Genomic DNA, 26,952 nt, shown 5'->3' with positions numbered 1-26,952 from the left:
TTTCAGATATTTGCTTCTTCAAAAAATCTTGTTCTTTTATCTGTTTTCGCTTTCTGGGACCCCAAATTATACATATGTTAGAATGCATGATATTGTCCAAATAATCTGAATCCTTGTTTATTTTTCTTCAATCATCTTTCTTTTTGTTCTCCAGATTGGGTAGCTTCTATCAGTTTATCATCATGTTCACTGATTTTGTATCATTTTGTTTTTGCTATCCTGGTTAGGTTACCTATTTCTGTAAGTTTCCTAGGGCGGCTATAAGTTGACTAAAAACTGGATGGCTTAAAACAACAGAAATTCATTTTTTCACAGTCCCAGAGGTCAGAAGTCTGAATCAAGGTGTTGGTAGATTTGTATTCACCTCAGAGGATCAAGAATTGTATTTAGGGCCCACACAAATAATCCAAGATAATGTCCTTCTCTAAGGATCCTTAATTTTATCATACGTTTAATATATATAGGTAATACACAGAATAATTAAGAGGTCATGTGTGAATAAAACATGTCTGGAACAATTCTAATTTATTTAGAATGGACAGTATGACAATACTATGCAGTGTGTGTGTGTGTGTGTGTGTGTGTGTGTGTGTGTGTGTGTGTGTGTGTGTGTTCATGTTCCAGAAGCCCATAAGTTTAAAAAAGTCAATCATCAACATTTTAAAAATTATCAGGCCAGGAGATCTTGAATAATAGGAAATGGAAACCCATTTATATCATGTCCAAGGAATATTGAAACATTTAACTCTACAGAAAAATATTACAATTACATAACACAAATTGATGTTCACTGAGCACTTTGGATATTTCTACATGTAGTAAAACAATAAATTTCACATTTTAGAATTACAATGAAATAAATTTTTATTTGCTCAATTCCTTTGCCTAACAAGCAAGGAATTCTTCATAGAGGGTACCATAATGCAACAAAATCAAAAGGTATAAATATTGGGAAAATATTTAATTATATATATTATTTGTAATAACATATATTCTGCATAAAATGCAGTTTACTTTGAAAAGTATATAAAACTTGCCTTTGTAATTTCAATATTGACTCTAAGTATTTTGACTAATAGATTCTTATTTACTATGAAAAACATGTTTGCAAAATTTTACATGGAAAAACTCAGAAAATTTCTGATGAAAAATGTTTTCTAAATTAATATGCAACATATAATTAAAATGTAACATTTTATAAGTACATTAATAATTTATAATTCAAAAAATTCTAGTCTGAATACTAATGTCATTTTTATGAAATGTATGTCTACTTTGAAAAAATATTGCAGACTATTGAAACAGAATCAAGATAATCTCACAGTTTGTTATTATATAATACCTCCAATTTTAGATTTTTCTTAATAATGATTATCATTTGAATATTTTTGATTTCAATCCAATGAATATCAAAATCAAAACAACACCAAATTTTGAAAGGTTTTAATACATATTTACATTTGAATTTTCCCAACTGTTTAAAAATTTTTCAAATTTATAAACTTTGAAAGAGTATTGATTAGACACTTAAAATATTGTTTACCTCAATCTAGCCAATGTTAATATTGATTCCTTAATATTTCTCATTTTCTGTGAATTTCAACCATTGAAATTAAGTTAAAGATATTATGGCAATACACCATTGAATGTTACAGCAAATAATCTCTTAAGGAAAAGGATGGTCTTCTGTAAAACCTCAATATCACATCCAAAATTTCATAAAATTGCATTACTAATATAGAGCTTATGTTCTCATTTTGATAATTGTTTCAGTGGTGCCTTGGTCAAAAGCCTCAACTCCCTTCCCACCTTCAGCACCTCTACAGAAACCAAAGAAGGATTATAGTTATGATTATTTAGTGTCTTTGACCTACACTAGTCCTCCAGTTAGTTTTGTCTTTCATATTTTCAACATTTTTGAGCATCTGGGTCACTTAGTATGTCACAAGTCTGCGTGTTGTGGTTGGTTTCCTATGATTAAATGCAAGTTACACATTTTTGGGAAGGTTCTACATAGGTGATGAAGCATACTTCTTCATCACTTCCAGAAGCAAATAATATCAGTATGTTTCATTATTAGTGATGCTAAAAATGATTATTTGATTAAGGTGGTATATATCACATCTCCATTTCAAAAGTAGCTGTTTCCTTTCATAATAAGTAATACATGTGCTGATACTTTGAAATCTTGCAGATAACCTTTCCATAACTACCTTTATCCAATGATTTTGCATTCATTGATGATCTTTGCCTGAATCAGTTGTCATATTAAGATCTTCAAATGAGTGATTTCCTAGTTATGTCAGTCTTTTTTCCTTCTTTCATTCCTTCCTTCTTCCTTCCCTCATCACTTGCTTTGAAATATTATGCATCCATAGATTTTTTTTTTCTTTTTGAGTTTACTTAATGGGCCCTTCAGTATAGATCTAAATGTGCTTATTCTCCTTGGTGTTTTTTCTTCTAGTCACTTTCAATGGACCGAGATAGAAAGTATACATACACTTATGTGTTTGTATCTGTGTGTAGATACATGATTTACATATGTTGTAATGTATATCATTATATGTCAAATAAACTTTACATTTACAATATATTTGTATAGGAATACATGACTTTGGTGAGTATGGCCTAATTTCTTCTATAAAAGGAATTCTATTTTGAATTCCATCAGCAAAGAATAAAAGATTTTCTCAAAGACTTTGCATACAGCATTCAGGGTTTTTTAATATGTTATAGGCAACAAATAATATTTAGCATTGTTTTGATTTTTATTTCTCTTATTATGAATGAAATTGAGTATTTTTCATATGTTTAAGAGCCATTTGAGCATATATTTTTTCCAAAATATTTGTTCATAGCCTCTTTCATTTTTCTTTCAGATGTGTGGTCTTTTCTTCTCAATGTTAGAGTTCTTTATAACTCAAGGAGATTAGTCTTTTATCTCTTATATATAATACAAATATTTTCTTCTAATTTGTCATTTGTCTTTTGGTTTTGTTATTTGCCTTTTGGTTTTGGTCTTCTGATTGTTGTTGTGTGTATAATCAAATAAATTTTTTTTTTAGTACAACTGGATTTTAAGTCAAAATTTTTCCCTGTTTTCTGGTATACTTTTCAAAAATTTAACATCTAGATCTCTGATCCCTTTGGAGATTTGTGGCTGAATAATTTGAAATATAGGTCCCTGTTTATGTTTTCTCAAAATTCTGTCAAATTGTCCCAACACTCTTTCTTAGTGTTTTCTCCTCCTCATTAATGTGGCCTGTAACCTTCATGTTACTAAAATTTTATTATATACTGGAATCTGTTTTTGAACTCTCTTGATGTATTTTCCACTAATCTGACTATTCATCTGTCAGTTTCATACTACTTTGATTCTTGAGTCTTCAAAGTATGTTTTATTATCTGGTAAGCCTAGTTTCCTCTCACTGATTTTTTTTAAGAATCTTCCTAGCTTTTCTTGAGTATTTTGTTCCCTATGTATTTTAATATAAAAGTTATATCTCCAAAAATAATTGTTGTATTGGAATTTTGTATTAATTGGGAATAATTGAATTTTTGTGATGTTCTGTTATATCTAAGAACATAAGTTATTTTTTAAAGGTAACTTTTTGGGTTTTTTTTTTTTAGTGTTTTCAAAGATTTTCTGTTGTAAGTTTCTCAAAACCATTTTTAAGTTTATTGGAAAGTAGATAATCTTTATTTTCTTTTATGATGGAGTTCTCTTTTCCATTATATATTCTAATTGGCCATTTGTACATATGAAAGCTACTGACGTTTATGTGTTAATTTTAGAAACTTTAACTACTTGTTTATCATTGTGTTAGTTTCATCATTGATTTTCTGAGTTTATCTAGATAAACTGTCATATCACTTGCAAATAAAAACAATTTTCATTCAGGTTATTATGCCTCTAATTGTTTTCTCTTTTCTGGCTGCATTGGACAATGTACAAAAAAAATTAATTATCATGGAGTTAGTGGGGCATTCTTATACTGTCTTGAATGATGGCCTTATTTTAGTAAAGTATTTCTTCTTTTAGTAAAATGGGGGTTTTAGGACTGGGTGTGAGTGTGTGTGTGCAAATTCCTATTTATTTTTTAATCAAAAATGGCTATTTTTTAATCAAAAACCTTTTCAGCACAAATACATATAAATATTTCCCCCTTTGTACTTTCTTTTTTTTAGTTTTCAAATGTTTTAAGACTCAAAGTTGTAAAAAGAATGCAGAAAGTTTCTGTATGTCCTTCACCCCTTTAGCAATGATAATATCTTACATAACTGTAACACATTGTTAAAATCATGGAATTGACATTCATGTGATTATTAAATGGAATCACACGTAATCCTTCGAGATTGGCTTTTACTTTTTTCCCTCAGTATATTCTTTTGCAGTATATCCGAGTGTTTGCATGTTTCAATTGTCTGTTGTTTTTTATTGCTGAATAGCAGTCTTGATATGAATATATCACAATCTGTTTAATCATTAACCCTTTTGAAGGACATTTGAGTTGTTTTCAGTTTGGAGCTAATACAAAGAAAGCTGCTTTGCATATTCATGTATAGACTTTTTTTGTGTGAAAATAAGTTTTTATTTCTCTAGGATAAATATCCAGGAATATGCTGGATCATCAGCAAGTGAACGTTTAACTTTATATGAAACTTCCAAACTGCTATCTAGAGTGGCTATAAAGTTTTACACCCTCCAACAATATATGAGACACGGTTTTTTTTTTTTTCCAGCCATTCAAAGAGATGTGTAATTATATAGCACTTTAAATTTTACTTGCTTATATTTAATGACTAATAATGTTGAATAATTTCATGTCTGTATTTGCCACCCACATGTCCTTAGTGCAGTGTCTTCCTTACTATTGAATTTAGGGAGTTCTTTACATATTCTGTATACAAGTCTTTTGTCTTGAAATATGAGATTTGCAGTTATTTTCTTACAGTCTGTGGCTTGTCTTTGCATTCTCTTAACAGAGTCCTTTGCAGCAAAAGTTTTAAAAGCTGACAATGTATAATACATTGTTATTTTTACATTTCACGAATCACCTTTTTAGTCATGTCTAAGAACTCTTTACCTACCATAGGTCATGAAGATTTTCAACTATTTTCTAAAAGTTTTCTAGTTTTACATTTTAAATTTCAATCTATGATTTCTTCTGAGTTAATTTTTGCATAATGTGTGAGGTTGAAGTCAAGGTTTGTTCTTTTTCATTTGAATACACAATTTCCCCAAAGCAATTTGTTGAAAAAGACTATCCTTCAAGTGTGTATTGACTAAAGATAACGATATTCCAGTACTATTATCAAAATCAGGAGATATAATACTGATATAATGCTATTAGATAATATACACTTTATTTCAGTTATGCCATTTACCTTAATAAAGTATTTGTGATAAAAGAAGATAAAGAATAAAAAGGTAAAATAAAGAAGAAAAAAGGAGGAGAAAGAGAAGGAGGAGGAGGACAGAGGGGGAAAAAAGAGAAATAGGAAAAGTAATGAAGAAGACGAGGAAATTTAAAATTTTTTTCTGGTCCAAGAGCACACTTTGTACTTGGATTTTTAGTTTAGCCTTTATCCTTTTTTAGTTTCTTTAATTGGGAGTATTTCCTAAAACTTCCCTTGTTTGTTTGTTTGTTTTGTTTTATGTGGACTTATTTAAACAGTATCCACCAATGTTTTGTATGTTGTTCCTCAGTTAGGTTTGTTCAGTGGTTCCTTATGATTAGATTTCTACATTTTTGGCAGAAATACAACAGATATGATGTTTTTCTTTCCTAACTACATATTCTTGTAAGGAGACACATAATATTGGTTTGGCTAATTATTGGTAATGTTAACTTTATTAATTCGTTTAAACTTGTATCTTCCAGTTTGCTCTACTTTACAGACAGTATTTTCCCTGTTACTAATATTGAAAAATTATTGAGGAGACATATTATTACTATATATACATAAATCTTATACCTCATCAAGTTTTCACTGCCTAATTTACATTTGTAAGTTTTTAATATGTGAATTAAGCACATTTGTATTTTTATTTAATTAGTATTTTTATTTTTAATTATGTCTTATTATCTTTTATATTATTACTACTTATTACATTTTTATTTTTCTGTGTGGTTTTTCTTGCATTTTGGATTTTTAAAGTATTTTGGCATTTTCAAAGGTTTTTGTTTCTCTTCACGTAGTTACCATCGCAATAGTATCTTTTATAAGGACATTAGTACTATTAGGTATCTATCATTTGATTGAATAGCTTTAATTGATATCCTTTGATGTCAACCTGTTGTGAATACTTAAAAGAATCAGCCAATTCTACTTAATATTTTTCCCTGCTCTTTGAACCCACTTATTTGGTTGCATTATTTCTTCTTGTCCAAAGTATATAAGATTTACATCCTACTCTGCCACTTCTACTCCACCTTTGGTGTCATCTTACTATGCTCCTATATGCATTGGGCTGAATTTTCTCCTGTCATCTTAGATTTGGATGATGTGCTTACATGCTTCTTCTAGCAGAAGAGTTAGCACAGTGTGTGAGTTCATTGCTCCCTGAGTTCTTGCATCTTTAGACTGTTTTACTATAAGCAGCATTCTTAAATGACATTGAGATACATATGTATTGGCTTTTCTTAAGACAAATTTTTGTTAAGTATGAAAATAGGAAACACATGTTGAAATTCTGATTTTTTGTTAGACTAGACAATTTCAAAGACTTGGACCTTGACGTGTATGACTTTGATACATGGAGCTTTCTTTATCATAAAGTTAATGAGAAATTTTATTTAGGAAGAGAAAAACATATGCATTTAAAAAGAGACTTTTGTATAGAGTGTATAGGAACCAGAAGTTTTTATCATGTAATATTGGTGGAAAATAGAGTGTTTTTAAAGTCATTTTTTCAATGTTTATTTCTGTGTAAAGTGTAATAATAGAAAAATTGCCTGTTAACATTTCACCTCTTGGGTGAGATGTAAGCTCGGCTAAAGCAGGCAGAATGGAAGTTGAGAAACGTGAGGATGATCTGGCTCATCCCCAGGACACAGCGTAGCCTCTAATCATTCAGTAACCTAGCTTAGACTTCCTCCAGCAGGGAGGCTGGACTCCACAAGATAGAAGTAAAAGCGGCCAGTCATCTTAAGGATTGGGCTCCATAGTTCCAGAATATCATTTCTCTTACTTTTTCTTTATCAAGACCAGGCAAGATTCAAGGGAAAGAGAAATAAAGCCCACCTCTTGATGTGAGGAATGGCACTGGCTTATGGGAGTGAAGTGGCAGCCACTTTTGAAGACTGTTATTCAGATGTTCATGTGTTACCTGGAACATTGACTGTAAGTTTCTTAAGAGATGAGACCTTGCTTTATAATTCTTTATATACCCCACCATGCCTCACATAATATTAGTAAATAATATTTGATTTCTGCTTGGTTTCTAAAAGTATTAAATTAAAAATTTCTCTATCATGGTGATTTCTGGCAATAACTAGATTATTCCAAAAGATGACACATAATTTACTGACATATCTAACCATTGTACTTCAATATGGATACTGTAGCTTCCACATAGAGATATACATCATTAGAAAGACAATGCCAACAACATTTGAATTTGTTTTACTGCTATTACAATGGTATTTTAGTTAAGGTGAAGGTACTGGAATTTCTTTTATGCACTATGTCCAAATTGCATTTTACATGAGAAGTTTAAAAGAAAGGAGGAGGTCAAGAAAGAGAATTGAGACGGTCAGACAACATATTATTTGCTGTAATATCCATTTAAATTCAATCATCAGAGAAAGGTTCAATCAGTAAAAGTTATACCTACAGTTAAAGATAAGGTCACTTACTCCCATTTTAAAAATAATGTCTAATAAGTAATGTTCTCTGATAATAATTTTTTCATACCAAAATGTACTAAGAAATTTTACTTCTACTGATGAGTTTATGCCATGCCATAATTATACAACTAATCATAGTTAAGATTTATTGAATCATACAAATAATACTCAGTTCAGGACAATTGAATGCTGTTTTAAGTTATGGTACAAATTCTTATTACTTTTGTTTATCCCTTTGCATTCTGCCCCAACCAGTACCAAAGCTCTTAGATATAATGGATACTTATTTAATAATATTTATTAAATATTAATAATATTTATTAAATATTAATAATATTTATTAAATTTAATTTCTTAAATTCAATTTTGATAAACCAAAGCCAAATTAAGTAAAATATTTTAAATTTGATTTAGATGAACTAATTTTTCTGAATCCTTTATAAAACAAATAACTTAATTTTGGTTCCTTTTTTTAGAGGCAGAGCTACTTATAGCATTTCATTGATTGCAATTCCTTAACAGAAATATATAAAACCAACATAGTCTATAAGTATCTGTAACATCAACAGCCTAGCAAGCTGAATTACATAGTAGAAAATGCATTTTAATTACAAGAAAGATAGAGGTTCAAGTTGTGATTCTTGAGTCTGCATTTAACTCTTAAAAGATAATAGATAATTTATCTCCTCTGAATCTTTGTTTTTTTCATTTTTCCAATGAGCAAAATGTGTTGTTGGAAAGATAAAATCAAATAACATATGTAGAAATAATATAAATTCAGATTTTTATTTTGGCTTCTTGGCAGGTTGATTATATTTTGTTTATCTTTATAACCACAGGATTTATAATATGACCTTGTAAACAGCAGGTGATCCATAAGGGTTTGGCAATTAAGTAAAAGAACATAACTTGAAGAAAACATTGTTTTTTGTTGTGGAATGATCCATGCAGTTGTGCTCAATTCCATACAAATTTCAGCATGACAACAGCTACAGAACAGATAGATAACATTTTTAGTAGGATTTGTAAAATGCACTCTTATTCCTCCTCTTCCCACATGGAAGAACCTCAGTGCTATCTCTAACAAGTTGCGTTTTGGCAAGTCTCATGTACTCTCTTGCATGTCTTCATTTGCTTAATTGGTTTATTAATAATTCACATATCTGACTATTGTGAGGGTCAAAATAAATACAAGTAAACCGATTGTAAAACATGTATTAAAATTAACCAAGGAATTGAGTTTCAAGGGCGTGAAAGCTTTAGTCTAACTTCTTTAGTAGACAAAAAGATTTACATGCAAAAATTAAACCAATAGTAGTTACCAAGATTCAATTTTCCCTTTTTGTAGTAATTAATATCATCCATTCAGATAAAAAGTAATTTCAAATTCTATACCCTCATTACGAGTTATAAAGATTCCTAACTACAGTAATATGACAGCATATGCTTGGAATCTAGTTAGACTCGTATCTTGCTTTGCTGTGGTAGCATATATCTTTTAAAAGACTACTGAGATTTTGTTTGCTTTTGTTATATTCAGTTTGTCAACTTCATTTCATCTTCTATTAGCCAAATGTAATATTGTACATTTCCTGTAAAAGCCAGGAGAGAAGCCATCTAGGTCATCCTTTCTTATAGTAAGTAAGTTTTCAAAAATATTTTACCCACTTAAAAGTTCTTCTGATAATATAATAGTGGTCATGCAATGAAATGTTATTTTGCCAAGTTGCCTCAGATAGGATGAATATGCAGCCTTGTGTCTTCCTAAGTATAACTGAGAGATGACCTCATTTAGTTTTAATAGCATACTTAGGTGATTATTTGATGGATGCATTTTATATTTTTTATTACCTTCAGAGTCATTGACAATAGCAGGCACTTATGGCTGGAATGTATAAGCAGGTGTAAGTAACACGTGTATCAGCTTGGTGGAAAATATAGTGCAACCCTGCACAGTGTTTAGAACAAAATAACCACATAAAAGTATTATTTTTCAAACACAATGGCACTTTGCTATTGTATGCAAGCTATACTTTTTGCAAAATTGCATTTTCTAAATCTACATCATAAAGCAGATGGCCATAAAATCGATTGTATCTCCTCAGAAACAATGCTGTGTGTAGATATGATGCTCTTTATCAAAAATTTGTTCTCATAGTAGCTATAAACTAACAATATGTCATAAAATTAAAACTCTACAACCCTGGAAATATATATTATTTGAACAGAAGGCACATGCTCTCATAATCACAGTATTTCAAAAATATAGTTTTCCTAAAGATCAGAGTCCAACCTCCTAATTTTAACATGAGGGAATTTGAACCCAGTTTAATTATTTGCTCAATATTAACTATATAATTAGTGATATATATATAAGACTAGATTCTAAATCTCTATTCTCCCAGGCTAATTATGTTCCAATTACTTTAGACCAAACTCCATTACAAAAATCTGAAAATTGAAGTTATTTTCAGGTGAGTTAGTTTATCTGAAGAGATATCATGTCTGGCAGCTGTTCTATTAGCTCTCGTACCTGCAGAGCTCAGATATTTTAGAGGAATTTTACCTACAACTAGATTATGAGAACTGTTTTGTAGGAAAAACATACTAATTGCCAGATATAAACAAGATGCCTCAAAGAATGGAAATTTACTACTTTTATTTCAGATTCTGCTAGAAAGAGAGGGGAGGAATGGCCATTTCTCACTGGAGTGGATATAACTAGGAATTTGCAAAGCTGTCTTCTGTTCATCATTTCACTCATTTATTCAACAAATATTTATGGAATACTCGCCTATGGTAAAACTTATTTTAATACTAGGGATGAAGTTTTTTTTAATATATCACTATTTATTGGATGTTACTATGCTCTCAGAAAAAAAAAAATTTGAGGAAAATACAGTAAGCCCACAAGATAGCTGCTTTTCAGTCTTCAGTGTAGAAAGCTTCTAATTATTTTGCATTTGTAACTGAATCATTCTATATAGTCAAAGAGAGATACAAAGAAAGGTTGTGCTCTTCATGGTAAGAGAAGATAGTTCTTCAAATACACTGGTCTTCATAATTGGACCACTCTACCGAAGACCTGAAGAGATATGGAGTTTTATATATATAACTAGTAAATTATGAAAAATGGGGATAATGAGTTGTGAGGACACAAATATAGGCATATGTTTCTAAAAGCCCTTATCACAATTTCCACAACAGATTAGCAACTAATGCATGGTGGTTATTTTCTTTCCTTTCTTTCTTCAAAGCCTGTATGGATTTCTCTGGTTGTATGCATAAACTGAGATCCATAGTTTGCCATCTTTTTTCAGAAGACATCTGTCGAGTACATGATTTTTTTTAAATCAAGTAAGCTCACATAAAGGACCTTATTCCCAAGTCTTACAGTAGTTATGCATTCACATAAAGGAAGTATCAATCATCAAAATGGTCAGATAAAGGGAATGTTACATGTATCAATCTAGGGAGCATTTCCCAGGCAAGCAGAAAATACCTGATTGCTCTCAGACTGTGCAGAGCTGGAGGTGAAGAAAAGTTTATATTTCTAATCTGGACTCTGATAAAGTTCTTCCAATGTGGAAGTCACAAAACTAATCCAGGTAGTGCAGCCTGGCTCTTAAAAAAGAAGGCTTTCTTAAAGCTTTGGTCAAACCAAGATAAATGGGTCAATTTAATATCTAGTAAAAAAATGTAAGAAAGCTCTCTCCTCAGTGTTTTAATTAGTTAACAGTTTATGCAGCAAACAATGGTATCTAAAGATATGGTAGCAGAGCCAGGATTCTGGGAACTATTTCTCGCTTCCAATATTTTCTTGCAATATTGCTTCCTGATTTCTGTGTTTCTCATCTATAAAATGGAGATAATAAGAAAACCTAATTCATGGAGCAGTTTTAAAGATTCAATGTGCTAATATGTGTAAAATTCTTAGAACAACACGTCAATACATATTAGCCACTAATTATTTTATTATTCTATTCTATTATTTTTATTCAACTCTTTTTAGATGTCTAATATTTTGTGAATAATTGAAGTCTAGAAATGGAGGTGAAGTTATTGCTCTTGAAGTAGTGCAGGTTGGGGTGATTCAGAATATAATTACATAAGCCTATGTATATTTTAGCTAATTAAAAGTAGGAGAGAATAAAATGTGTTCTTGAATAAATAATAAAGTTTTTAAAATCAGAATCTATAGTGATGGAGAATTACCATAAGAATGTCACTAACTTAATTTTTAATCTTGTTTTGACAAGATTTGAAAATAGAGGGAGCAGAAATTGGTTTAGCATTTTTAAATGGCGATTTGGCAATATCTAGCAATATTTGAAATTTGCATAACTTCTGTTTCAGTAATTTCACTAATGAAGACACTCATATATATAGAAAGAGGATAACTGCTCCATTTTATATTAGTTAAAAATTAAATATAACTTTAAATAAATGGTGCACAATTACTATAGCAGAGTAGGTTATATGTGAGATTTATTATAGTCATAAAAATAATTACCATTATTGATATCTGTACTAAATATTCTTAATTTCTTCCCAGATCTACTCTTCACCCATCTCCAGCCTACTCTGGATGTGAGAAGCTAAACTGGATGGACTACAACCACAGACCTCATCTTGGACCATTGCTTCTGTTTGGGTCTTGCCAGGAAATAATCAAAGGTAAGTTAAAATAAGGTTGGGATATTCATTACACTGACTTCCGCCTTGCCAAGTCACTAGAGGTAAGATGCTTCTCTCTAACAGAAGCCACATTTTTACTCAGGCACTACTTCTGGTTTCCAGTAACTTTTCCTCTTCCTTACTTCTTAAGGCCCAGGGACGGTAACAGCTCCCTGCTACTGTAAACCACTTGTTCACCTTGTGTGTTTTCTTAAGCCCCATTCATACTTTTGTAAATAGTCCCCATATTTAAGTCTTTTCAAAGTACCCAATTGGAGTGAACAATTGATTATTGCCAAGTACGCTGTCTGACAGTGTCTGTAACATTCTATTTTTCATCACTGCTGGCAGAGCTCTAGCTTTTTTTTTTTTTTTTCCAGGCCTCCATTTTCTTTCCTATAGCTTTTTGCTCAGAGAAGACAACCCTTTCCCTCAACACATGATCAGTCCTGATTACTCTGTATCAGACATGTTTAATTCTATTCAATGTGACAGCAATTGATTTAGGAGTGGTTAATGGGATATGAAGGGAGGTCTAATGAAGGCTTCTAGTAAAAGCTCTCATGAACTTAAAAGAACATGCACATGAAGGGGTCAGTTTTCTGGTAAACATTGTCAAGTCTGCCCGGATGCGTGTGTGTGATGGGTGTGATGCTTGGAACTGACGTGGGTGCTATGTACCATCATGCTAATATGGCCCAGCAGGCAGATGAAAAGAACTTGAGCCTTTAAAGATATGAGTGAGCTGACAGATCCATCAGTCTTAGGCTTGCTCTCACTTGTGTATCTTGTTCTAGGGCATAATAAATTTTCGTTTCATTATTTAACCCATTTTGAGTTGGTGGTTCTCTCTTACTTACAGCTGAAGGTGAAAATAAGAGAGAACATTTAGTATTTATACTTCTTTTTTGTTTAAATTTAAAAAATTAATATTCATGTATCATTTATATACCTGCAAACAACAACAAACTTTTAAAAGAGATGACAACAACTAGATCCTAGAAACCAGAACTACAGGAAAGTTCAGTAGGAAATGTTTAGTAATGGGGATTATGTGTTTTTGTGACACTAAATCCTTGAACTTATGATATTGATCTTGCTGCATGGGAAGTTTAATAAATATGTGTTGTAGAAGCAGAAGTTAAAACAACATACTTGCAGCTTCTAATCAGGGAGTTAGAGTATATTATGTTTTAGACACTTTGAGAGCAACTGTAATACCAGCTAGTTCGAGAAGGAGGGCATACCCCACCCCACCCCATTCCCCTGAGTGCTGGTACAGGGGAAGGGAACATGTGTCTTTTTTCCCAAACCTCTTGAGATTCACATAGAATTAAGATTAATTCTCTTGAAAAATGAAGATGAACACCTGACCTTGCACTCTTTGATCACGCTAAATATAGATTTCTGGAAGCCTGCATGTATCATGAAACAGTTTCTCCGACTAGGAACTCCTGTAGTAAAAAGGAAAAAAACTCCTAAACCCCTGGAGATATGCAGGTGGATTAGGCAGTAGCAGTATTAACAGAGACTTTTCTAGCTCTGTTTCAAATAAACACAAAATATACTAAAAACATTAATTATATAAGGAATTCCTATTTGTGAAAATTTAGTATATGTAAAAATATAACCCTGCAATACAGTTAAACCATATAAAACTAATCTACTAATCACCAAAAACATTAAACACATTATTTACTGTATTTTTGTTTGTCCTCTTAGAATTTAGAAAGACTTTTAGGGATATTTTCAAAACCTATTATTAAACAAAACCCCGGAGGATTGCATTATTATACAACAAGCTGAGATATTCAAGATCATTCTCTGAAAACTCATTTGAATAATGATCATTTTAGCAATCTAAATGTTTAAAAGCAATGTTAAAGATCGTAATTGCAATGGATTCAAGAAAACAGTTATCTTTTACCATGTGTATCTCTTGATCATCGTCTTCCCCTCCCCTCTCTCTACTGTCCTCTCCCCAGTTTAAAGGCAGAATGGAAAGGGAATAACAGTTTGTTTGTCCTAAAAGACCACAGACATGATCAGGACTACAGAATAAAGCCAGGAAGGAGAAATCTTCAGCCCTTGCTATGGTAAAGGGTGTGAGTAGGATGACTTATGAGCTAATTGGCCTCAGAACTTTCACACCAGCTATTAGTGCCCTTTTCCTGATCACTGCTACAGGGTCGCTCACTGCCTATGTGGGGATGTGCAATAGAAAGCAAAATGCAGTAAGAAAAGGCCTGAAAAGTAAAGAATGGCTGTTAACTAGACAGTGGTAAATGAGCTGAGCAGTGAAAATGTGGGACTGCCATACCTTGAGGAGAAATTTGGCAGATGTAATAGCTTGCACATTAGCGACAGCAAAGGATGTAGGCAAAGAGTGGTTTTCTAAAGGTTGAGACTCTATTCTTGCCTCAAAGTTCCTTACATAGCAAAGAGGTTTATCATTTGCCTATCACTGTCACAAAAATAAGGGCTTTGTGACTTTCTACTGAACTTTACAGGTATTTGTAAAGCATTTATGTGGCTCTTAAAGGTAAATTTGTTCCACCAGACTTACATAAACACTCTTACAAGGAGTATAGCTTCTCAGACTTTTTTCTCTTTTCAGTGTCTTTGTGTTTGCTAATACTGCTTCTCAAATGTAAATGGAACTTCCTTGTTCTCTTACTATGGCATAGACTCAGCTTTAATATTGAAACAAAAATAGAATTATCATGTAATACAGTTGAAGTCTCTTTTTTGAGATCATATAATAATCTTTTTTTGTGCTAAAAATTTGACACAGAAACCTGAAGGTATAAGGAACAATGCAAACTCATTTAATGTATACAATCCCCCAACATTTTAAATAGGATTTTTAGGCATAACATTTTACATAACCACAGAGAAACAGTACTGTATCATTTCTAGTCTTTTATCATCATCAGGAAGCTAGAAAATATGGTTTCTTATGCTAAAGAAAACTTTGTTGGTGATTACAGTATTCAGAGTTCGGCTCCTTATAGATGATTTTCTCCACTTGTAAAGAAAGTGGTAGTAACCATTTCATATTTTAACAGAAGAAGTAAAAGGAAATAGATCAATTTGCATTACATTGCATTGTACTGGGTCCAGAAGGAGACTCCTCAATCTTCAGAGATTTTGTTTACAAAGATAGTTTCTATATACTTAGCAATAATTTTAGTGGTTCTATAGTTTACAAGCCTTCAAAAAATTTGAGATTGATAATGCTCCACACACACAACGAGGCAACTGCTGTAAAGAAAACTTTTCCTTTCTCCCTGCTCCTAGTTTAAATAACTGGCCAACTTTTAAATAGATGAAACTTTAATTTATAGAGATACTTATTTTAAAGTTTAATGCTAAAAGGAATAAGATCTTGCTAATGAAGTTTGGGTGACTATAAAGAGCAATGCATTGTTTCCTTGAAAAATTCAGACATCCAAGAATTCCTAAACATCCTGCAGAAAATAAGAGACTGAGAATCTATAAAACCTAATTTAGTTCTGTGCCTTGCACATGTAGAAAAATTATATTATTTGAAATAATCCAGTCTTCAAGTGGAATGGAATTCAGACTAAAGTTGGGAATTACAGTTGATATTAGAAATAGTAAATTCCTTTTATTAAGGAAGGGGAGTTTTAACAGAAATGCACACATATATTATTTTAACAAGGATGCACTCAAATTTTATGGTAATTAATAACAGCAATATTGACCACTGTTACAAAATATTGACGTCTTCTTATGCTCCAGATACCGTAAGGGATATTTTATAAACATCTCATTTATAACCAAGCCAGTTTTATGAAGTAAGTACTTTTACTCTCAAATTTCACATGAAGTGACAATTCTAAAGTCACATATAGCTAGTAAATGGTTAGGTTGAAATTCAAATACTAGTTCTTCTGATTTCATAGACTGTTCTTGGCAATTGTTTTGATTGTTAATGCTGCATAATACACTGCCACAAACATAGTGGTGTAAAAAACAATAATAGCCTGTTAATATTATGGTTCATGGTTCTGAGACCAGTCAAAAGTAAGTAATTCTCTGTGGTTCTCTCCTATGACTGCGTTCAGAGACTTTGGCTAAGGCTAGTGTTACTACAAAAGATTTCTCACTCACAGGCCCAGCTTTTGTCCAGAATATAGACAATATATTTAATCATGGTTTCTTCTCATAGCTTGGGCTTTCTCAGAGTAAGGCAGCAGAATTCCAAAGGTGAGCATATCAAAAATAGAGCCTGATGGAAGCTTTATTGTCTTTCTGTATTCACACATCATCACTTCTGCAGCATTCGATATGTTAGAAGTCACTCAGTAAGACCAGCATATTTTCAAGTGGAGAAGAAAGATGCTCTATTTCTTAATAGGCTCAGTGTCAAAGAATTTGTGGACATCATTTTATTAATATGTGTTTTTTAATTATGATAAACATATATAACCAAATTTGCCATCTTAGGCATGTTAATTCAAGGGCATTAACTACATTCACATTTTTGCAACCATCACCACCATCCATCTCCAGAACTCTTTTCATCTTGCAAAATGGAAATTCTTTCCCATAAAAAATAACTTTTTATTCCTCATCCCCCCAGCTCCTGGAAACCACATTCTACTTTCTGTCTCTACGAATTTGACTATTCTAGGTACATTATGTAAGTGAAAGATTTCACTTAGCTTAATGTTATCAAGGTTCATTCATCATGTAGCGTGTGTCAGAATTTCTTTCCATCATAAGGCTGAATAACAGTCCATTGTATGTATATACCACATTTTATTTATCCATCCATCCTTCCCTGGACGTTTGGGTTGCTTCCACTTTTGGCTGTTATGAATAATGCTTACAAACATGATTGTACAGATATCCCTTCAAGGACTGGAATTGCTAGATCATATGTTAATTATCGATTTAATTTTTTGAGACCGCTGTTTTCCAAAGCAGCTGTCCCATTTTACATTTACACCAAGACTGCAAAAATGTTCTGATTTCTCCACATCCTCACCAACGTTTGTTATTTATGTTTATTTTGTCATCCTAATGGATATGAGGTAGTATCTCATTGCAGTTTTGATTTACATTTCCTTAACAATTAGTGGTTTTGAGAATCTTTTGATTACTATAGCTTTGCAGTAAGGCTTGAAATCAGGAAGTGTGAGTACTCCAGCTTTGATTTTCTTTTTCAAGGTTGTTTTGGCTATTTGGAATTCCTTGAAATTCTATATGAATTTTAGGATTTTTTAAAAATTTCTGCAAGAAATGTCATTGGGTTTTGATAGGAATTCTGTTGAATCTATAGATTCAATTAGGATTTTTTTTTTTTTTGCAATGTAAATGGATTATTTTCTTCCTTTTCAGCTTGTTCATTTGTTAGTATATGGAAAAACAACTAATTTGTGTGTGTTGATTTTGTATCCTCCAACTGCTGAATTTATTTATTCTAACAGATTTTCAGTGGAATCATTAGGTTTTTCTACATATAAATTATGTCATCTGTAAACTAGGATAATTTTACTTTTTCTTTCCAATTTGGTTGCTTATAATTTTATTTTCTTACCTAATTGTTCTGGCTAGGATTTCTAGTACTATGTTGACTAGCAGTAGTGAAAGTTAGTATCCTGTCTTACTCTTGATCTTAGAGGAAAGCTTTCACCATTAAGTATGACATTAGCTGTTGTGAATATCTTTTAAATTGCCATAGCAATTTTTAATAATTTTTTTTAATTAATGTCATTTTTATAATCAGGATTTTGTTTTATTTATATTTGAGTCACAAGGCATCACTAAGTGTAACTTTTGTACAGTTATGCAAGAATGAAAAGGAAAGGAAGAAAACAGTCAACGCAATCCAGGGCTAATGACAAAAAATGCTAGTCAATTTATCAAGAATAGAAATAAAAAACTAAAGTTAACATTATTATATTCAAGACATGTTGGCCATTTGAAATTATTTTTAATCATCCAGTGATTAAAGCTACTACCTTTATAAAATAAAGAAAATTAGCAGGTTAAGGTTATTAACCTTTAACATTTAAAATATAATTTAAGTATGTTAGTGGTACTATTTCAAATAAGTAAAGAGAGGGTAGATTAACAAATAGTGCTGGGAAAATTAGATACTGATTTGAAAAAAAAATTGATTTTAATCTTTAACTGACACTGTCCCCAAATCCATTTCAGAAGGACTAAAGATTAAGCAGGGACAATGAAGCACTAAAGTATAAAAAGAATATGAGAAGATGAGGGGTTATAATATTGAAGTGCAGAAGACCTCTTCAAAGAATGACACAGTAGCAAAGATTGACATACATGACAAAATAAAAGTTAAAATTTCTGAATGGCAATGACACAGAGTTAAAGGCAAAATGGAAGAAATTGTTATGTATATGTGACAAAGAGTTATTAAAAAGTGGATAAAGTAGGTAAAGAAAGTCAATCAAAAATTTTCACAAGATTCTACAAATGCCCCTCACCCCTGCAGAATTCACAAAATAATATAAGGAGACAATCAGAAAAAAAGAAAAACAACAAATGACCAATAAACATTTAAAATTGTTTGAACCAGCTACAAATCAACAGAAGACAATACTTATTTCCCTTCTGGAGTAGCAAATATTAAAAGGATGGGTAATATCTCCTATCGGAAGTATACTGGTTATTTGCCTATTTGCTCTTAAGTCCATTCTTTCTCTTTCTCTCCTTCATTCTTCATTGTAGGGTGACTGACTCCAAGATACCCATGTCAGCTGCCTTCCCGCTGAATTTGCCAAAGGAATGAACTGGTAGGAGACTCAGGTTATTTCTTCTCCGTCTCTCTCCTTAGGTTAGTAACTTGGCTGAGTGACACAGCCTCCTTGGCTGTACGTAACTCCAGATGGTAACTCCAGCTTCCTAACTCTGGTAACACCTCTTCCACCCCTCATCTCTCCACCAAGTCATACCCAGTGGGCAAAGTGACAGTAAAAGTATGACTAAGTGCTGAAAATCAGGGGGTACATTGTGTGAAGAGAATTTTAAAACCATATTGAAACCAAATGCGAGTCAGTCTGTTTTTTATATAACCATGTGCTAGCTGTTCTAAACAATGTCAGTGACGTTAAAGAAACACTCCCCTCACCAAGGCCACCAACCCAAATGCATTCCTCCCACTGCTCCACACTTGCTATGCTACCAGTCCAGTCTGAGAAGCAATAGCGGGGACCTCCTGCTGTTACTAATCTCAAGATTTCCCCACCATCCCATTTGGTTTCTCAACTCTTCCATTATCTGTGTCACAGATTCCTTTTTCTAAATTTCAAGGTTCTAGTTTTCCTCTTTGAACCCTGCCAATACAATCAAGTATATGTAGAATGTGGCACTCTCATTTATGCTGAGTGTTAGTGAAATAGATAGAAATGTTGAGATAGAAATTTAATCATATTTCTCCAATTTTAAATGTGCATTTACTTATTGTGAAGGTGAGGGTAAAAAACAGAGGGGTTTATGTTTTCCAGATTAAGCTGTTTTGTATTACTTACTTGAATTACTTTTATAAGTAAAATAATGCATTTCCAACTTGAATAGAAAAAGAAAATGTCCCATAGTTTAAGCATATACTGCATGCTCTCAGCTTGTGGGAGTAAATGCACATCTCTGATTGTCAGGGTCTGTCTAGAGAGGACAAATTTAAAAAGTAATTTTAAAAATCCTAGTTAAAGACAAGCATGACTTGAATAACCATAGAGAAGTAGAGGGAGGGAAATAATTAATGGTGAGGGATGGACCTGCTTCTTGGATGCATTTCCAAGCAAAAGACTTAATAAACTGGGGCATTACAACATATGTTATGAACCCTACTGTGAAGAAACAGAAAACAGTAAGCATAACTTAGAAGAGGGACATATTCTGGTTTTCTCAAACATTGTAAAGGTAAGCAGGCTTTCAGGGATCACTTTTACCAGGCAATAGGAAGCCAGTGAAGTGAGAGTCATGTGTTATTACAGAGTGTGATGGATAATGTATTGTCAGATGCAGCATGCGGTGCTCAGTGGTATAAAACACCAGTTCTTGGTCTGTGTGACTCAGGCACCAGGGGAATGCAGGTCCTGCAGGGACCCTGCACAGGCAGCGCATTTTGGTCATAGGATTACTGAGTAATACGTCTGACACGTTACTATGACGCATAGCAAATTAATGTATTCGGAATCAAGCAGACCTGAGTTTGAATCCATTCCCAGGCTAGCAGTAAGGCCCTGGACCCATTACTTAAGCACTCCTACTTTCTATTTCTTCATCTACAAAAGGCAAATAACAGTCCTTACATTATGTACTTATTGTATGAGGTGAGTAAAGACCTCTTATGATTATTCAGTCCTCTTCTGTTATCCTAAAGTGCATGTTTTGATGAATAAAATGAAAATTCATTTATATGTTTTTGTATTCAACATTGGTCCTTTGCCATTATGAAATCTTCTCCATCAATTGCTGTTGAGAGTGTGGCTACTGTGATATTGGGGTCCACAAAATGTTTGTTACAGCTCAGACAGATTGCAACCAACTAAATGTAAATATTATGAATATGTGAAGTGATGACACTAAAGTTTTATTTTGGAGATTCCCCTGTTATAATAAATAAAAATCATCATTTTAAATGAAATCAGTATGAGAGAAGAAAAATCCCCCCCAAACAACAAATTTGGAGACATTAAACTGTCAGCAATCTGAAGGAAAGATAGTATGTGGGATTCTTATCCACATTCTGTGATACAAAAGTAGTTAGCAGTTTCATAGTATATTTTTAATAATAAATAACCCAAAGCACTTATAATGTGTCGGGTACTATTTTAAATATCTCATGTAAATTAACTCATTTCATCCTACAAAACTCCATGAGATAAGGATTGTTATTGTTTTTAATTTTTATTATTAGTATCTTTTTACAGATGAAGATAAGGAAGTAGAGCATAGGTATTTTAAGTCAAGAATACACAGAGGTATAAATATTTGCTAGTAAAATTGTTAGTTTAAGAGTAGACTAACGTAACAGTACACAAGACAGAGCTATGAGAAACAGTTGAGTGTTTTTCCAGTGTTCTGTCTCTGTCAGTAGTATTTGAGTTAGAAATGATGTTACTGTAGTAACTCTATGATGGCATTTCTCAGTACCTGTGTAATTTTTTTAAATTCTTCTTTATCAGAATGAGAAAGTTCTTACTAATTGCTACTTTTCTGAGAGATATGTTAATGCACTTTTCAAAAAGTTTTACTGCATCTATTAAATTGATTACAAGACTTTTATCTTTTATTTTATTGTTATGATAAAATTAGAGATTGATTTTTAAATTTGGCCTAATGTTTGCATTCCTGGGATAGATCCCACTTGGTCATTACCTTTTTTAATATACCTGTATATATTGCTGTATTCGATCTGCTAATACATGATTATGGTTACTTGTGTCTGTATTTATAAGGAATATTCGTGGTCTGTAGTTTTATTTACTTGTAAGTCATTTGCTTCTGGTAATGTTTTTATAAAACTGATTGAAAAACATTCCTCTGCCTTTCTATTTTCTGGAAGAGTTTGTGTAGAACTGTTTCTGTTTTTATAGTATTATTTCTTCATTAAGTATTTGATAGAATTTACCAATGAAATCATCTAAGTTTGGAGCATTTTTTTGGTCTTTTTTTTGTTTGTTTTCTGGAAAGTTTTTTAGTTTTGAATTACCCTTCATTAGTATGCATAGAACTAGCTGTTCCGGGTACTTATTACATCTTTAGTGATTCTTGTTAGTTGGAGCCTGTGTCTTTGGAGGAATTGTCCATGTCATTTAAATTGCTAATTTCTTGGCATGAAGTTGTTCATAATATTCTTTTCTGATCCTTTAGGATGTTTGGTGATCTATAGGGTCTTTTATTGACAGTCCTTCTTTCACACCTGATATTGATGATTTGTGTTCTCTGATTTTCATTGATTGGTCCAGTTAGTTGTGTATCAGTTTTATTGATTGTTTTCAAAGAACCAGCTTTTAACCAATTAATTTTCTTTCTTGTTTGTTTGTCTTCTAGTTGGTTTGTTTCTACTCTTATTTTTATTTATTTTTTATTCCTTCTACTTGTCTTGGACTTAGTTTGCTCTTCTTTTATATAGATTCTTGAGGTAAAATATTAGGTTATTGTTTTAGGCTATTTTTCTTAAAGAAAACAACTAATTTAAAGCTAAAATATTCCTTCTAAGCACCGTTTTATCTGTATCTCACAAACAATGATGTACAATTAACCCTTGAATAACACAGGTTTGAATTGTACGATCCACTTACATGGAATTTTTTTCAGTTGTAAATACTACTGCCAGTACATGGTCTAAGGTTGGTTAAATCTGTGGATAGGAAACTGTGGAGAAGGAGGGACTGAATATAGGAAGGACCGACTATAAATTATACACAACTATTCGACTACCTGCAGGGTAAGCACCCTTTACCCCCTGAGTTGTTTAAGAGTTCAGCTTTATTACGTTTTTATTATCATACATTTAGAAGTGTTTTCTACTTTTGTGTATGGTATCTTCTTTGAGCAATAGACTATTTAGAAATGTATTATTTAATTCCCAAATATTTGGTGGCTTCCTAGACATCTCGTTGTTATTTATTCCTAATATAATACCATTGTGATCTGTGAACATACTTTGCATGATTTCAATCATTTTAAATAAATTGAAACTTGTTTTATAAAACAGCATGTTGTCTATCTTGGTAAACATTTGTGTGCTAGCAAAGAAATTTGTATTCTATAGTTTTGTGTATGATATTTTATAAATGTCAGTTAGGTCAATCAAATGTTTATTAAGAATGGTGTTCCAATTCTCTCTGTCTTTTTATACTTTTTTTTGACCAATTGTTCTATCAATAGCTGAGAGATGGGCATTAAAATATGCTGTGATTTATTAGTTGCTTATTTCTTGCTTTAATTTTGTCAAATTTGATTCATGTATTTTGTGGCTGTGTTATAGAAATATAATCATTTATTATTGTTATGTCTACCTGCAGTATTGATCCCCTTTGTGATTCTGAAATGTCCCTCTTTACCTTTGGTAATGCTCTTTATCTTGAAATGTATTTTATCTTATATTATTGTAGCCATTCCAGCCTTCTTATGCTTACTATTTGCATTTTGAGATTATTTCTTTATACCTAAATTGTAGACAACAGGTAGGTTGTATATTTACTCCAATATGATCTCTGACTTTCTATTGGAGTGTTTAATTCTTTACCATTTAACATAATTATTGTTATGTTTCAGTGTAATTCTAAAAATTTATTATTTGTTTTCTGTTTGGTCTCTGTTTTTTGTTTTTTTTTTTTTTTCTTCTGTTCCCACCTTCATCTTCTTCCAAATAATTCCTTTTTAATTTGCTTTTTTATTTTGGCATCTTAGCTATTCCTCTTGACATCTTTTTTTATTGATTATTATAAGACTAGCAATACCCATCTTTATTTCTTTTCATAGCCTACTTAGAGTTAATAGTTTATCACTTTACCTAAATGTAGAATCATTTTAACCTAGGCCCACTCTTTATCTTGCTGTTTTCAAATGTATTAGACCCTCATACATGATCAATTCCAAATGATAGTATTAAAACTTTTATTTTATGCAAGTATATGAATTTAAATAAACTAGGAGCAAATATAGTTTTATTTACTCACATATTTACTGTTTATAATTCATTCCTGAATATTCAAGTGTCGTCTTCTATATTTTCCTTCAATCTGAAGAATTTCTTTTAGGCTTGTATTCCTGTATGGATCTGGTGGTGGCAAATTCCCTTAATTTGCCTTTGTATGAAAAATGCCTCCAAGCCTTTATTCTTGGAGGATATTTTCACTGAACAGAGTTCTTTGTTGAACTTGGTAGTTTTGTTTTGTTTTGTTTTCCTTTCAGTACTTCAAAAGGTTTTCTATGGTCTCCCCTTGTTCATGTTTTTTGTTTAGAAGTCTGTAATGGTTTGGGGATTGTATTCTCTCTATATTTAATATGTACTTTTTCTCTAGGCATTTGACTTTTATGTGCCTAAATGTGGATTTTTAAAACATTCATCTTGTCTTGGTTTTAATAAGCTTCTTAGGTCTGTGAATTTATGTGTTTCATCATATTTGTATAGCTTCCTACCGCTGTTCCTTTAAATATCTTATCATCCCTTGTGGCTCCCTCTTCTCCTTTTGAGAGACAAGAACTTTTGATATTAATCTTCAAGTCTTTGAAGATTTGAACAGCTTACAATCTTTTCTTTCTTCTGATTGGATGATTTCTACATATCTGCCTTCAATTTTATTTTTTTCTTCTATTATATCCCTTCTACTAATAAGTAAAACTAGTGAATTTCTTATTTCAGATGCTGTATTTTTCAGTTCCAAAATTCACTCTAGATATTGCATTTGGTTGCTTTTGATTCCTATCTATTTTTTAATGAGCATATTTTAATTTACCTGACCATTAAGCGTATTTATATCAACTTCTCTGATAATTCCGCATTCAGATCCTCTCAAGATTGGCATCAGTTTATTGCCTCTTCTTAAAACGGAGTCATGTGTTCCTTCTTCCCATATGTTAAGGATGTCAGTTTTATACTGGACGTTTTATGTATTATGTTATATAGACCATGAATTCTCAATATTGCCCCCAAAAGTATGCATGTTTTTGCTTTACTGGGCCATTACATTGCTTAGACTCAAGCTTTAAAATAACATACAGTGACATATGGCAGTTTGGATCTCAGTTCAGTGCTTTCAGCCTTAGCTGAAAGCTGCTTTCAGTTTTCCTCATGCAGGTTTCGGGGGTTGGCTATAAATTAGCGCCAAGTCTACGTGTGGACTTTCTCCTCTTCTTTGGCTCTCTCCTTTCTAGGGTTTCCTCTCAATCTCTGGTAAGCTTTGATTGCCCAGACTACCTTCTCTTGATTCTCAAGCAAGATAGATAATAGACTCTTTTTCCAGAATTGTACCCCTCCCACACTGCCATCACAACCGTAACTATCTATGGCCACCCTCAGGGAAACTTAAATACAACTGGGGCATTCACTTCAATATTTTACTTACTCCAAATTTTGACTTCCTTTCAATATTTGACTGCCTTTACTAAAAAAGGATTCCAGAGCCTTTAGGTAGTTGTTTAATATATTTTTTTCAGAGTTTATAATTCTTATTTGCATAAGGATTAATTGGAGTGTATAGCTGATACTTATGGGAAGATCCAGTATTCACTCTGTTGTATTGGAAACAGACTCTCCTACCTATTTTAACTAAGATTTGTAGTGCGAGAAAATAGATACAGTGAAAAGACATGTGGATTTTACCTACTCAGGTTAGATCCTATGATTCCACATTACTGGGGTATGATTATCAGCAATGTATGTATAGGCAATCTGTTCTATTAGTCTACCAAGAAAAGAATCGATTGATTCATGTGTTAAAGTATAATTTTACTGCTTGCACTGCTTCTTGGTTTTCATTATTTTATTTTTTAAGCATTGCTTGTATATATGGTATAAGCAAACCATTTAACTCGTCTTCTGATTTTAAAATAATTGCTAATTTCATGTTTATTTTAGCAGTTCAGTATTGTATTACAATGTGAAAATGAGGTTTGGATAATTTCTGTTCTTTCTTAAGACTAATTGCACAGAGTAAGATCCATTTTAAAATTTTCAAACATGGCCCTAGACATTGTAAAGCTGACAATATTTTTTGTATTAACACGGTTTAGGGAAAAAAATATTTCTATTGTATTTCACTACATCTAAGACATCATCAATTGTAAGACATCATTATTTTAAGTAACATCAAGAAAGAAGAAATATAGCTAATTCATGTGTAACACAATGTTTTTTTAAAAATCACTAGAAACTTTTTCACACCCATCATTAATGAATTTCTGTTTTATCATGGGGTTCTTTTTTAATCATACATTAATCTGCTGTGTTGCCATATTTTTCTGCTCACACACATTTTGTTTCCACGCTGAATCAGTGTCATCTTTTCAAAGATATTTTAAGCAGCAATTAAGCACAACACATTCCGTACAAACAATGCATAACTCAGTTAATGTGAGGACAATATGAACAACTATGAGTAATGTTTGGCATGCGGAGGCAATAACAACTACATTATGACTGTTGCCTGGTCAGCCATCATCAATTTTAAAAATCCTTTTGAATTCAGAGATCTTTAAATGTAAAAACATGTGTTTATTAATATAAATAAAATATTACTAACATTTTATTTTGTTTATTCTAACCAGGAAAGTAAACACACAGATTTCTCGACGAAGGCCACACCTCTAGAATAATATCTCTGCATGCATCACTTTTGTTTATTCACTACTTAACACAACATCTTGGAGTGTTTGTTTTCATATATTAAAGTAATTGTCATTGAAAATT

The 26,952-nt window shown here is 31.9% G+C and overlaps 1 long non-coding RNA gene across 1 annotated transcript; it reads left to right on the top strand.

Moving 5' to 3' along the window:
* Positions 1-6,882: 6,882 nt before the first annotated feature.
* LOC116663604 lies at positions 6,883-19,293 on the top strand. The gene is made up of 3 exons (XR_004319824.1): positions 6,883-7,347; positions 12,409-12,530; positions 19,260-19,293. It is a non-coding gene; the product is annotated as an uncharacterized LOC116663604 (long non-coding RNA).
* Positions 19,294-26,952: the final 7,659 nt, after the last annotated feature.

This window comes from Camelus ferus, chromosome 5 (genome assembly GCF_009834535.1).
Source record: "Camelus ferus isolate YT-003-E chromosome 5, BCGSAC_Cfer_1.0, whole genome shotgun sequence".
Taxonomy (NCBI): Eukaryota; Metazoa; Chordata; class Mammalia; order Artiodactyla; family Camelidae; genus Camelus; species Camelus ferus.
The sequence above is the reverse complement of the archived record's forward strand: the minus strand, read 5'-3'. Positions and strand labels throughout refer to the sequence as shown.